At 34.8% G+C, this 15,158-nt stretch overlaps 1 pseudogene; it reads right to left on the bottom strand.

The window, feature by feature from the left end:
• Positions 1 to 10,918: 10,918 nt before the first annotated feature.
• On the bottom strand, positions 10,919 to 11,626 carry LOC114897317 (annotated as a pseudogene).
• Between the last annotated feature and the right edge of the window lie 3,532 nt (positions 11,627 to 15,158).

Below are 15,158 nucleotides of genomic sequence, written 5' to 3'. Positions count from 1 at the left end.
ATACATTTTGGATATTAACCCCTTAACAGATGCATGGTTTGCAAATATTTTCTGCTATTCTATAGGTTGTCTTTAAATTTTGTTGATTGTTTCCTTTGCTGTGCAGAAGATTTTAAGTTTGATATAGCCTCACTTTATTTTTGCTTTTGCTGCATATGTCAAGGAGATTTATCCCTATGTTTTCTTCTGGGATTTTTATGGTTTCAGTCTTACATTTAAGTCTTTAATTCATTATGAGTTAATTTTTGTGAGTGGTATAAGATAGGGGTACAGTTTCATTCTTCAGCATATGGCTGTCCAGTTTTCCTAACACCATTTATTGCAGAGACTGTCCTTTTCCCATTGTGTGTTCTTGGAGCTCTTGTCAAAGATTAGTTGACCATGTATGGGGTTTTATTTCCGGGCTCTCTATTCTGTTCCATTGACCTATGTGTCTGTTTTTAATCCTGGTACCATACTATTTTAATTACTATAGCTTTGTAATATAGTTTGAAATCAGGAAGTGTGATGCCTCCAGCTTTGTTCCTCTTTCTCAAGATTGCTTTGGCTATCCAGGGTCTTTGTGGTTCCATATGAGTTTTAGAACTATTTTTTCTATTTCTATGAAAAATGCCATTGGGATTTTGATAGGGATTTCATGAAATCTCTAGATTGCTTTGGGTAGTATGGATATTTTAACAATATTAATTCTTCCAACCATGAACGCAGGAAATTTTTCCCCTTATTTTTGTCTTTTCCAATTTCTTTTATCCATGTTATACTTTCCAGTGTACAGGTTTTTCACTTCCTTTGTTAAATTTATTCCTAAGTATTTCATTCTTTTTGATGATATTAAAGAGGTTGTTTTCTTAATTTCTCTTTCAGATAACTCATTGTTAGTATATAGAAACACAACTGGTTTTATATATTTACTTTGTATCCTGCAACTTTACTGAATTTGTTTATTAGTTCTAACAGTTTTTTGGTGGACTCTTTGGGGTTTTCTATATATAAGATCATGTCATCTGCAAACAGAGACAGTTTCACTTCTTCCTTTCCTATTTGGATGCTTTTTATTTCTTTGCCTTGCCTAATTGCTCTAGCTAGGACTTACAACACTGTGTGAGTAAATGTGGTGAGAGTGGGCACCTTTGTCTTGTTCCTGATCTTAGAGGAAATGTTTTCAACTTTTCACTGTTGAGTGAGCTTTTCATATGTGGACTTTATTATGTTGAGGTACATTCCTTCTATACCTAATTTGTTGAATTTCTATCATGAAAAGATGTTGAATTTTGTCAAATGCTTTTTCTGCATCTATTGAAATGATCATATGATTTTTGCCTTTTATACTGTTAATATGATATATTATCAAATTTATTGATTTGTTTATATAGAATCATCCCTGTATCCCAAGCCCAAATCCCACTTGATTATGGTGTTGAATCCTTTCAACATGCTATTGAATCTGTTTTCTAATATTTTGTAAAGTGTTTTGAATTTATGTTCATCAAAGATATTGCCTGTAATTTTCTCTGCTTGTAACATCCTTATCTGGCTTTGTTATGATGTTAATGCCAGCCTCATAAAATGAGTTAGGAAGTTTTCCCTCTCCTTCAGTTTTGGGAAGTTCAAGAAGGATTGGTGTTACTTCTTCTTTAAATTTTTAGCAAAATTCACCCAGGAAGCCATCTGATCCTGGGCTTTTCTTTGTTTGGAGACCTTTAATTACTGATTCGATCTTACTAGTAATTGGTCTTTTCAGATTTTCTATTTCTTATGGTTCACTTTTGGTAGGTTGTATGTTTCTAGGAATTTTTCCATTTCTTCTAGGTTATCCAATTTGTTGGTGTGTAATTGTTCATAGCAGTCTCTTATGATCCTTTGTATTTCTGTGATATCAGTTGTAATATCTCCTCTTTCACTTCTAATTTTATTTATTTGGGTCATCTCTCCTTTTAGTCAGTTTAGCTACAGGTTTGTCAATTTTATTTTTAAAAAAAAACAGCACTTAGTTTCACTGATCTTTTCTGCTGTTTCTCTAGTCTGTATTTCATTTATTTCTGCTCTGATCTTTATTATTTCCTTCCTTCTGCTAATTTTGGGCTTAGTGTATTCTTCTTTTTCTAGTTCCTCAAGATGTAAATGTAGGTTGTTTATCTGAGATCTTTATTTTCTCTTAATGTAAGCCTTTTTCACTATAAACTTCCCTCTTATAACTGCTTTTGCTGTGTTTCATAAGTTTTGGTATGTTGTGTTTCCATTTTTCTTTTTTTAAGATACTTTTTGATTTTCCTTTTGATTTCTTCTTGACTCTTTGTTCAGAAGGGTGCTATTTTATTCCACATATCTGTGAATTTTCCAGTTTTCCTCCTGATTTCTAGTTTTATGCAATTGTGATCAGAAAACATACTTGATATTTCAATCTTCCTAAATTTGTTAAATCTTGTTTTGTGACCTAAAATATGGTCTATCCTGGAGAATGTTCTCTGTGTGTTCAAGAAGAATGTATATCAATGTTACTGTTGAATGGAATGTTCTTTAATGTCTGCTAGGTCCATTTGGTCTAAGTGTCATTTAAGACCAGTGTTTCCTTACTAAATGTCTGTCTAGATGATCTATCCATTGTTGACAGTAGGGTATTTAAGTTCCCTACTATTATTGCATCACTGTCTATTTTTATCTTCAGATTTGTTAGCATTTGCTTAATACATTTGGGTACTCTAATGTTTGGTGCATATGTATTTACAATTTTTGTATCCTGTTGTGGAATTGACACCTCTGTCATTATGTAATAACCTGTTTTGTCTTTTGTTACAACTTTTTATTTAAAGGCTATTTTTCCAATGTAAGTATAGCTACCCCTACTCTCTTTTAGTTTCCATTTACATGGAATATATTTTTCCATCCATTCACTTTCACCCAAAGTCTGTTCTTAAAGGTGAAGTGAGTCTTGTAGGAAACATATAGTTGGGTCCTTTTTAAATCCATTCAGCCATTCTCTGTGTTTTGACTGGATAAATAATTTATTTACATTTAAAGTAATTATTGATAGGTAAGGACTTACTATAGTCATCTTGTTATTATCCTTGTCTTGTTATTTGTCTTCTTGGCTTCAATATGCAACATCATATATTGAATATATACACATTTATTTAAAATATTTGGTCAATCATCATTACCTAAAGGTGTTGGCAGTATGTACAAATTACTTTTGATAGGTAGAAAATCAAATAGCTGCTCAAGATTTTTATTTTCCATTCCTGATCTCCATGGCTTGACATCTCCTGAGAAATGTAACCTCATCTGGTGTAGAAAAAAAAAATGATAATGACCCAAAGATTCACTAATTTAAATCAGGAACTGGCAAACTGGCATTTTCTATAAGTGATCAGATAGTAAATATCTTAAGTTTAGTGGGTTTTACATCCTCTGTCACAGCCTCTGTCACAACTTCTCTGCTGTTGTAACACAAAAGTAGCCATAGACTGTATTTAAAAGAATGGAGCTTGCTGTGTTCCAATAAAACTTTATCTACAAAAACATGTGGTAAGTCAAATATGGCCCATAGACATAGTTTTTCTGACCCTTATCTAAATTATCACAGGTGATTTTACATGTCCTACTCTTCATTAATCAGGTAGTAATGAGAAAATGAAAAAGATAAAACAGTAAAATTTCGTCATGAGAATAATCCATAGGACTTTAGTTGTCAGAGAATAACATGACAAACATCTTTTCCTCCATATTTAACTGATAGTAATGTCTTGAACTAGTGGATGGTTCAAAGTATACTTTGGCAAGATAACCAACAGCAAATAGGACTCGCTAATGTAAGAGAGGAATCAATGATGACTCCAAACTTCTCAGCATAAGTAAATGGTGATGCCATTTATTAAAATAAGAAAGACTAGGTAGGAATATACTTGTGGCTGGGGTTAGAATTAAAATTCTAGATTGGAATGTTGATTTTGAAATGTCTATAAAACATCAAAGTAGAACTGCCAGGTAGGCTGCTGAATGTACTCAGAGAAGAGGTTTTTGACTAAAAAGATAAATTTGGGAGTCATCAACTCATAGATGGCATTTAAAGCCATAGAAATGGATGAAATTAGGCAGAGGATGTAAAAAGAGAAAGCAAGACAAGGAAAGATCTTGATGTACTTTCTGAATCATCCAAGAAAGAACTAATCACATTCAGCATAGTTAACTAGTGCTAAGAGGATTTTACTGTACTCCTAATCTTGGTGAATCTATAATATGTGAGTGGCAAAAAACCCACTTTTCTATTCCCCAAATAATTTTTTTTTCAAATGTATCGGATCACATAACCTTTCTCCAAGAACTGTCTTGGCGTACATGTCCATCTAAACAAAATTTGGGAAATGCTTATAATTGTGATTAGTGTAATATATTTAATATAGCTTTTTTTTTTGTTTTTTAGTCACACGGTGCGGTATGCAGGATCTTAGTTCCCCAACCAGGGAGTGAACCCATGCCCCCTGCAGTATAAATGCAGAGCCCTAACCACTGGATCACCAGGGAATTCCCATAATATAACACTTTTTAATAAATTGATTTTCTTATACACATCACCTATTTTTTTCTAGTCAAAGGGATAATACTAGCCTTCACAGCATGAAGAAAAGCTGCTGATTTCAAATAATCTCTGCAATTCAGACTTGCACTGCATTTTTATTTCTATCTATATAACATACTCAATGCACTCCCTCTTGTGGTGTTACCTGCCCAGAGATATAGGTAAATTCCCTGCAGTTTAATAATGTGAAGAGAACAAAAAAGAGTGGATACTTTCTGTCATCTGCTCAAACATTTTATCCTTCACATGTACAAGACCACTCCCTATTTTTAGGAAGGTAATAGGAAAAGGAAAAGGGAATAATAGGTGAGAGAAGAACAAGAGTGCTCAAGACAATGAATTTATTGCAAACAGCCATTCCATTTTCTGGAGAATGGGGAAAGAGGTGGAGTAGTTCTACTTTCAGTATGGTTGAGTGGCTCCTATCAGACCAACCCTCCAGTAAATAACAGCTACAAACTCTGGACAAGGTATAAAACAATTAACTGAAGGTACTGAAGGGTGAACAGAAGCAGGCAGAAAATGGAGTGGAGTCAATATTTATAAAAAGAGAATGGCACTAGGTAAAATTTTAGTTTTATAACTTTCTGACGGATGGGAGTCTTTTTTTTTTTTTTTTTTTTGATGGATGGGAGTCTTAAGGATAAAAGAACTAAATTGAAATTTGAGCTGCCACCTACTGCAGGAGAGACAAAAATTTTCTATTTCAGTACAGCCAAGTGACCAGCCTGATTTTTTTTTTTTAAAAATCAATATTCTTCAAAGGAACATAATAGAATCAAGAGTTTCTATAACACATTCTTCACAATGTCCAGGATATAATACAAAATTTCTCAACATATAAATAAATAGAAAAACATGGCCCATTCTCAAGAGAAAAGACAATATAATATAGACCAGTCCTGAGATGACCCTGATGTTGACATTAGCAGATTAGGATTTTAAAGCAGCTACTATAATTATGCCCAAGGATGTAAAGGAAAATATTCTCATAGTGTGTGAAAATTAGGACATCTCAGCAGAAAAATAAAAACTATAAAGGAATCAAATATAATTTCTTCACCTAGAACATGCTATATATGAAATTAAAGTGTTACCAGATGGGCTTAACATCAGAGTGGAGACAATAGAGGAAAGATCAGCCAACTGGAAACTAGATCAGTGGACGTGATCCCATCTAAAGACAAGTAGAGGGACTTCCCTGATGGTCCAGTGTAAGGAATCTGCCTTCCAATGCAGGGGATGCGGGTTCAATCCCTGGTCAGGGAACTAAGATCCCACATGCTGTGGGGCAACTACTGAGTTTGCACACCTCAATGCGAGAGCCCACTTGCCACAAACTACAGAGCCCACTCACACTGTAGCCTGCGTGCCACAACAAAGAGACCATGTGCCACAACTAAGACCCAACACAGCCAAAAAAATAAATTAAATAAGTAAATAAAATAAATAAATATTTTTAAACAATAAAGACAAGTAGAAAAGAAGATTGAAAATATGAAAGGAACAGAGCCTCAGGGACTTGTGGGACAATATCAAAAGGCCTACTATATGTGTAATTGGAGTCCCAGAATGAGTGAAGAGAAAGTATGGGGTAGAAAAAATTTTTGAAAAAATTTTCAATTTCAATAGGTGAATTGTTTTCAAATTTGGTTAAAGTAATAAATTTACAGTGAACACCAAGCAGAATTAATGCAAAAAGAACTACTCCTATACCCATCATAGTCAATCTGGTGAAAACCAAAGAGAAAATCTTAACAGTAGACAAAGAAAAATAACACATTACACACAAAGGAAAAAGAATCACTGACTTCTCATCAGAAACAATGATTTTTAAAGTGCTGAAATGTTTTTTTAAATAGGGAATGCAAAATTGTATCTCCAGCAAAATTATCCCTCAAAAATCAAGATCAAATATGGACATTTTCAAATAAGAGAAAACTAAGATTTCATGGCCTGCAGACCTACACTGCCAAAAATGGTAAAGTTCTTCAGGCTGAAGGGAATGGAAACCTAAATCTTCAGGAAGAAATGAAGAGTATTAAAATTGAAAAATATATGCAAATATGTAAGAGATTATTTTTCTCTTAAATTTAAAAATACATATTGACTATTTAAAGACCCACATTGATCCAAATATTTGAAGATAGACAGGATTTTTCACTTTTCATCTAAATGTTATCAAGCTTAGATCTTACAAGGTCATCAAATTTGTCCTGGCATGAAACTGACATTTGAATATAATAGTTATTATTCTCTGAAATTAAATATATGTTTTCTATCAACATTTACTTGTCACATTCATTCTATTTGCATTTTTTTCTCCCCTTTATAGAGAAATGTGTCTGGAGTTAATAAGCTTAGCAAGCTTCTAGCCTAATAGGATTATTCTCAGAACATCTCTTTTGAAAGGGAGACATTTCCTAACGGACTTTCTTTTAAAGAGATTTCTGAGTTGTGAATCAATGATAAATAATGAACACACTCCTGTGTAGTTAGAACTCCTAGGTCCCAGAATATGTACTTTATACATTGACTCTGCTGACATTAAAGTTAAAATAAAGATCGAAACATGTTCAGATAAGGGTAAAATTCTTAGAGGAAAACAATAAAATTTATACCCCTGGAAAAGAATTATAATGTAAAATTCCTCCAAAAAGCAAAGTGTAATTTAAAAATTAACTTAAAAATGCATTCAAATGCTGGTGGACAGAAGAAGGAAATTATGCACTATTTAAAATCTTGAGCAAAACTATCCAAAATAAAGTCATCAAAATCATATTATATTCAGAATCTTTTCCTAGTTTCTAGAGGTAAACAAAAAAAAAAAATGTTTTCCCGGTTCTTGCATTTGCCTGCTGGACATTTGTTCTGGGTGCGCTGACAATGCCTCAGTATCTATGTATCAGCAGTTAAAGTCATCTTCTGTCTTGAAACATTTTCTCTCCTAACTTCTCACTCCCTAGTATCACCATTGTCATTGTCTCTGAAGTTCCAAACTTAAAAATGAGGCTTGGTTTCCTCTTACCTCTCATAAAGGACTGACCATGCCCTGACTATTTTTTAATTGCTAAGTTTCTCTAAACTAACCTTTTATTTCCCTTGCCACTGCCTCCAATCTAATTCAGGCTACCGAATATGTCACTTTTCACCAAGAAACCTGGATTTGGGGATAAAGAATACAGAGGTAAAAAAGATATTGTCCGGGCCTTAAATTAACTGGTATGTATTGAGCATTTAAATTAATTCATCTAATCTTACTACAACTCTATGAGGGAAACATTATTATTATCCTAACTTTAGAGAAGACTAATATAGAGAGAAATTAAGTAACTTGTCCAGGTAACGCATCTATGTACAGTAGGCCTAGACTGAGGTCAAGTCAAAGTATAAGTCTTAACCAATACAAGTGTTGCCTTCCAGGGTCAGGTACTCAGGTCATAAGGTAACCTGACGGCATCACCATGCCTTTACTCCAGGACAAATCCTCTCCAATCAATTAAGTTCAATGTGCCAAAACACGGTAGTCATAGAAATTTGTTCCATGGATCAATACCTGTTTTTTTCTGTTATACTCTCCTTCACCCTCAGCTTTAGAGGAAAGATAAAGATGGAATCTATCTAGCTAATTGGCAATATTTTCTTGTGTAGGGGGACCAATCTATCCTATGTCCCAGTGGGTTCATCTTCTGCTGGGTTGGCCTTAATTATTTATCGCTTCCCTGCTCTCAGTCGCTAAGGTCACTTCTATCCAGAGGAAGAAGCATAAGATGCAAACAAATTTTTTAAACTTTTTATGTTATATTGGAGTATAGTTGATTAACAATGTTGTGATAGTTTCAGGTGTACAGCAAAGTGATTCAGTTATACGTATACATGTATCTATTCTTTTTCCATTTAGGTTGTTACATAATATTGAGCAGAGTACAGTATAGGTCCTTGTTGGTTACCCATTTTAAATAAGATGCAAAAATTTTAAAGCAGCTGGAGTTTAAAAGTGTCCCTGCCAGACCTGGAAGAAGATAAAAGAACCGTTGCTACTGAAAACGCCAGTACCACCAATAGAAAGCTATTCTTCCATGATCCTGAAGATACAGAAAGAGAAGAGCTGGAGAGGGAGAGGAGAATTTATGGAGCTGCCGAGGCTGCCTCCATAACTGGAAATTTTTCCATTGCCTTTTGGGATGAACTTTCTTAGTATGAAATCCATCTTCAATTGTGCATGAGGCCTCTGGTGGAGGAACTCTCTTCCCCTCTAAATCTGTTTATCCTATTAGCACAGATTAGGAAGAGGGTCCCAGAGACTGGGCTAGGATAGCCTGGAGGCCAAGGAGGACCTGCTCCATATGGGAGCCCAGGAGCCGAACGTTTTGTCCAACCATCTATTCATCATCTCCACAACCAGTGTCTGCAAGCAGCTTTCAGCCAGAGCCACGGCTTAAGGGGCCATACTCTTGGGAGAAACTGGCAGGATCTGAGCTTTTAGCCTGTCAAAATCCATACTGGCTGGCACAAGAACAGAGATTCCTTTTAAAATTGAACATGTCAGCCAAATTAATCCTATTAAACTCTAAATGACCCTTCATTGAGGAAAGCACGTTAAGAAGATTGTTGCTATATTACAATTCCTTCTCTACCATAGAAATCTACTTAGGAAAAGAGAATTTTTTGAAATGTCATAGAATGTCAGAGGTAGAGGTAATCTTGAAAGACTACAGACTGCTCATCCCATGCAACCATTTTATTTTACAAATGCTTGGCATAAGGAGAAAGAAAATTCATCAAAGTACGTGAATCACCTAAGGTTTTTTCCTTAATTGAAACATAAAATATATATAATATATTATATCTATAATTTGGTTTATGAAATAAAATAATAAATTCTGATGATTTTTAGTCCCTTAAAATAAATCTCAGTATACTCTAATCCAAAGCCTCTTCTAAGGATAACTTGAAATACCACTCCTGTGTTGATGCAAATGTCTACTCTGGCCAGACTGATCTTCTCTCCACCATTAGAATAAGCCTAACAAAGCATTTCTTTCTGAGCTCTAACCCACTCGATATATTTTCACAGGTTGAGTCCACTGTCTTCGCCCCTGTATTACTATACATATCTTGACTTCTTTCTTCCCTGTGGACTTAATTCTAGGTTGAACTTTTAACATGGTAGAAAGTTCTCAAACTGCAAGTTTGGGGCTTCCAGTGTCAATCAGACTTTAGGAAAAACAAGCAAAGTCCAGCATGAGATACACTATTGCCAAGTATCGCTAACAGTAACGTTACAGCTAATAGGTAGAGAGTGCTTAGTAAGTGTGAGACAACTTAGTAAGCGAATTACCTCATTATCATGGCACCTGATTTTATCTGGAGGTTGGTGATATTAAACTCTCCATATTTCCTACAAAGAAAGAGGCTCAGGGACTTCCCTGGTGGCACAGTGGTTAAGAATCTGCCTGCCAATGCAGGGGACAAGGGTTCGAGCCCTGGTCTGGGAAGATCCCACATGCCACGGAGCAACTTAGTGCGTGTGCCACAACTACTGAGCCTGTGCTCTAGAGCCCACGAGCCACAACTACTGAGCCCACATGCCACAACTACTGAAGCCCGCACACCTAGAGCCTGTGCTCCGCAATAAGAGAAGTCACCGCAATGAGAAGCCTGGGCACCGCAACAAAGAGTAGCCCCTGCTCGTCGCAACTAGAGAAAGCCTACGTGCAGCAACAAAGACCCAATACAGTCAAAAATTAATAATTAATTATTAATTAATAATTTTTAAAAAAGAAAGAGACTCAGAATTAGGAAATTCTCCCAAGGTCACATAATTAGAAATAGTAGAACCAAAATTTTAATCCTAGCAGTCTGATATCAAAGTCCTCTCTCTTAACCACTATGCAAATAAACCTGCCTATAAACCTATGATGGACCATAGTGAGAGACAAAGCTGGAAAATAATTTGTGATTAGATTTATTGGGAGGCTTCAAATTTTGTGCTACAGGGCACAAAAGAGGGGCACCTAACCCAGCCTGGGGGGAGTTCCAGGAAAATTTCATAAATGAGTTTCCTTCAGAGCTGAGTTTTGAACAAAAAGTAGGAGTCACACACTATGGCAGAGGTGTTCTCTAATCAGTGGGAAGCCCATTGAGGAAAGAATGGAGGTATAAAAGGGTGTGGGGCACTTTTTTTAAACAATTTATTATGATTTATGTGTCATTTAAAAAATGTCAGTCCATTAAACTATGTAGAAATAAGTATGAAAAAGTTGACAAGACAAAGTATAATTTAGATATGTTTAAGTAGATAGATTGTCTGAAATTCTGGATTTTTCAGTCACTTTATTATTATGCTAGGGCAGCTAAGTAATCCTTAACTTCAGCTGGAGCAAGACGTGTAAACCTGGCTTCACTGAAGATTCCAACTTCTATGTAATCTTCTGTCCTTTGCCCTTCCAAACTTTCCTTTAAGATTAATTTGACTGTATGAGTGGCATCTTCAAGTTCCAGATCTTGGTTATGTCTTTTCTCAAGGAAAGATTTCCCATTCACATAGTTCTTTCCCATTGATGTGACTTTCCAGGCAAAGTAAGGTCAGATGGATCTGACTGAAATAAATATGGTCATCCCTCATTCCAACCACAAATAGTTAAAAAAAAAAACCTCCAAGTGGAGGCACACCACCTGACTGGGTGTATTCTTGCATCACAGAAGTTAAGCTCTGTACTAGCAGAGTTGTGAGAATGGTTTCTCAGTAAACAAGATAGATTGCTGAAGTAGTTTTCCAGCTCTGTGCACCGGCACTCTGAGATCTGGACTTATGCCACCGTACACCAAACCTCTATGCTTGGTCATCACGTCCACTTTGTGCACACTTCACTCATCTTACAGAATGGAGTTCTGTTTCTTCTCAGTTGCTGATACCACACCATTTGCATCTATAATTCCCAGTGAAGCGGCTCCTCCAGCTACAGCAGACAAAGCATATTCAATCTGGACAAGTTTTAGATACAGGCTGAATGCAGTCAGCGAAAAGCTATAAATGTGCCTCACCATCTTTACCTGGAGATCCCTTTTTTGTCGTTTATAGCAGCTTTATTCATAATTGCCAAAAACTAGAAACAACTCACATGCCCACTCATCAGTGAGGAAAGCAGAGTGAGTTCACTGATTGTTGAGTAGGCAGTTGGTGGGTATCAAAGGATAACATTAAAAACTCCCAAACCAGATAGTGAAGAGTAAATAATAAAACAGAGGAATGGAGGCCTTTCAAAAAGATAACAGTGCAAAAGTAACTACTAGAAAAGTAAAACCTTCCTAAATATCAAAAGGAAAATAAAATTAAAGGAAAAAAACACATCACGTAAAGAAACATGGAAAACAGTACAGTACATAGAAAATAATTTGAAAAAGTTAAGACCAAACACAAAAACCCATCAATAAGTGGACTTAACTCACCTATTAAAAGAAATAAATCTCAATTATATTCACAGAGCAAGATCTAACTTTATGCTGTATTCAAGGGACACATGTAAAACAAAGCGGTTCAGAGGTTTAAATGAAATGAGCAAAAATATACTAGGAAAATATAAATAATAAGAAAGCAAGTTTTCAGATTCTGATGTCTCAAATAAATAGAATTCAAGCCAAAATTCATTAAAGATAACCAAGGTCCATATAAATACTGTTTTAAAATTCACAAAAAAGATCAAATATCTCTGAGCATCAAAGCACTAAATAAGGTCGAAGCTAGTTTTATTAAGCAAAACCATAGGAGATGCAAAGAGAAAAGGAAACATACTAATAATAGGAGATTTCCACTCACAGTACAAGATAAATCAATAGACAATAAATAAATATATAGAAGACCTAAATAACATATTTAATAAGATAGCTCTTACAGACCTATACTGAACTTTAACCCTGATAATAGAAAGCATATTTTCTTCTCAGGAACACATAGTCTATTTACAAAAGTGATCAAATATTAGGTCACAGGGGAAACAATAGTAAGTTGCATAAGACAGAAAAATAACTCTCTGATGACAATGCAATAAAACCAGTAATTATTAATAAAGTATTTTTAAAAAAGCTGAAAGACCCTTCCTCCTGGAAATTTGAAAGCTGCTATTTAACTGGCACAGGCCAGAGGAGACTAAGGAGATATGACAACTAAATGTAATGGGATTCCCTGGATTGGATCTTGGAACAGAAAGAACATTAATGGAAAACTGAAAAATCCAAATACAGTCTGAAGTATAGTTCACAGTATAGTGTACCAATATTGGTTCTCGGTTTTGACAAATGTACCATGATAACCTAAGATATTAACAACAGGGGAAATCGGTTGAAGACTATATGGGAACTCTGTATTATCTTTGCAACAGTTCTGTAAATATGAAATCATTCCAAAACAAAAAGTTTGTTTTAAAATTTTTCAATTGAAAAACACTGCTATCAAATAGCTATTAAGTACAAAGAGCTTTATAACCGAAATAACAGAACTTCTAAAAATTATTATATTATTTTTGACTCAGATATTTATTATTCTCTAAGACATGACCAATGGGCCTACTTATCATTCATAAAACCTCCAAAAATCTATTAAACTTTCTAATGTCTGTACACTGAAATCAGTATTACAAGCCATATTATTAAAGAATTATGATAGCAAAACTGAGTGCTTGAGAGATTTTGACATAGAGCCTAATATATAGGTAAGAGAAGCCAAAAGACTCACCATTCCTCATTAATCTTTATAAATGGTTGAAACACTACAATTCAGAATCTGTGGGATAAATTTAAATCTGTTAAGAGAGGAAAATTCGAAGACTTAAATACTTTATCAATACAAGAAAATATTTTTTTAAAGCTAAACTCCCAACTCATAAAAGCCAAAACAATAAAAAAATAAAAAACCCACCACCACTACAACAAAAAATAAACCATGGGCTTCCCTGGTGGTGCAGTGGTTAAGAATCCGCCTGCCAATGCAGGGGATACAGGTTCAAGCCCTGCTCTGGGAAGATCCCACATGCCACAGAGTGACTAAGCCCATGCACCACAACTACTGAGCCCGTGAGCCACAACTACTGAAGCCTGCACATCTAGAGCCTGTGCTCCGCAACAAGAGAAGCCACTGCAATGAGAAGCCTGCGCACCGCAACAAAGGGTAGCCCTTGCTTGCCACAACTAGAGAAAACCTACGCACTGCAACAAAGTTCCAACACAGCCAAAAATAAATAAAATAAAATAAATAAATGTTTTAAAAGCTTTAAAATAAATAAATAAACCAAAATATAAGAGAAGGAAATAAATAATAACTATAAAAACAGAAATTAATGAGGGAGATGACAGAAAAGCAGCATATCTAATTAGTAAGACAAAATATTAATTTTTAAACAGTAACAAAATGAATAGAACACTAACTTAATTGTAGGAGAAGGCACAAATACACAAAATTAATGCATTGGGGGAAATAATCATTGACATAGAAGACTTTTAAAATAAGATTAATTTGCAGACCTCTATACAAATACATTTGAAAAATTAGATGAAATGGATAATTATGCAGGAAAACAGTTTTCCAAAACTGACTCATTAGATAGAGAGTTCAAAGAGATATATTGCTGTAGAAGAAATATAGAAAGTTTATAAATTGCTTGTATAAATTAAAGTAAAAAGAACAAAAAAAAAACTTTTGAAAAATTAAAAAGGTAAATTCTAGACTCCCCACCTATTCTGAAGTTCTTCATTTTGATTCATTTTATTTTTTTCCTGGTACTCTCTTCTGCCATTTCCCTCCATATTTTTCAGCTTGAACACTGGTTCAGAAAGAATTTTCTCATCTAAATTTCTCTTTTTTGGCTTCAATTCATATTAGAAGATCTTCCAGTAACTTCATCAATAATGTAATTTCAGTTGATTGGTCTTACATCTAATCCCAAATGGCAAATATAACTTTCATATGCCCTTCTGAAAATCTTATTGTTGCTTAAAATATTAATTTGTTAAAGGCTTAGAAAAAATTCAAATTCCAAACAAGAGACTTGGCTTTACATTTGAAATAGGTCTCTTCCCAATTGGACTTGATCAATGTCTTACGAACTGTCTTTGAATTCAAACCTGTCATGTTTCCCTCTGAACTCCTCCTAGAGGTACCATCTGAGCTCTCCCCTCAGAAGCATTTCTCCTTCTCATAAACTGTCACTTGAGTGAGTAAACAAGTTTCTTTTTGGCATTTCCTCACTTTTGCCATCATTGTGATATTGGGTGTTTTTCTCTGAATTCCATCAGCCCTAGTGGAAATCACTGGCATGAACGATCAAAACCATTTATGTGGTTCACAATGAATTAAAGTAATTCTTATTTTAACGGGAATAATAAAGTACTGAATGACCTTTGTTATCAAATGATAAAAAATATTGTTATTGATTATTCTTTGATTATTCTTTATTTTGAGTTTGATTATTTTTTTGTTGAGCCAGACTCTTAAGAAATAATGTTGGGGCTTCCCTGGTGGCGCAGTGGTTGAGAGTCTGCCTGCCGATGCAGGGGACACAGGTTCGTGCCCCGGTCCGGGAAGATC

This window comes from Monodon monoceros, unplaced genomic scaffold (assembly GCF_005190385.1).
Source record: "Monodon monoceros isolate NGI ecotype Baffin Bay Population unplaced genomic scaffold, NGI_Narwhal_1 Super_Scaffold_16, whole genome shotgun sequence".
NCBI classification, from domain to species: domain Eukaryota; kingdom Metazoa; phylum Chordata; class Mammalia; order Artiodactyla; family Monodontidae; genus Monodon; species Monodon monoceros.
The sequence above is the reverse complement of the archived record's forward strand: the minus strand, read 5'-3'. Positions and strand labels throughout refer to the sequence as shown.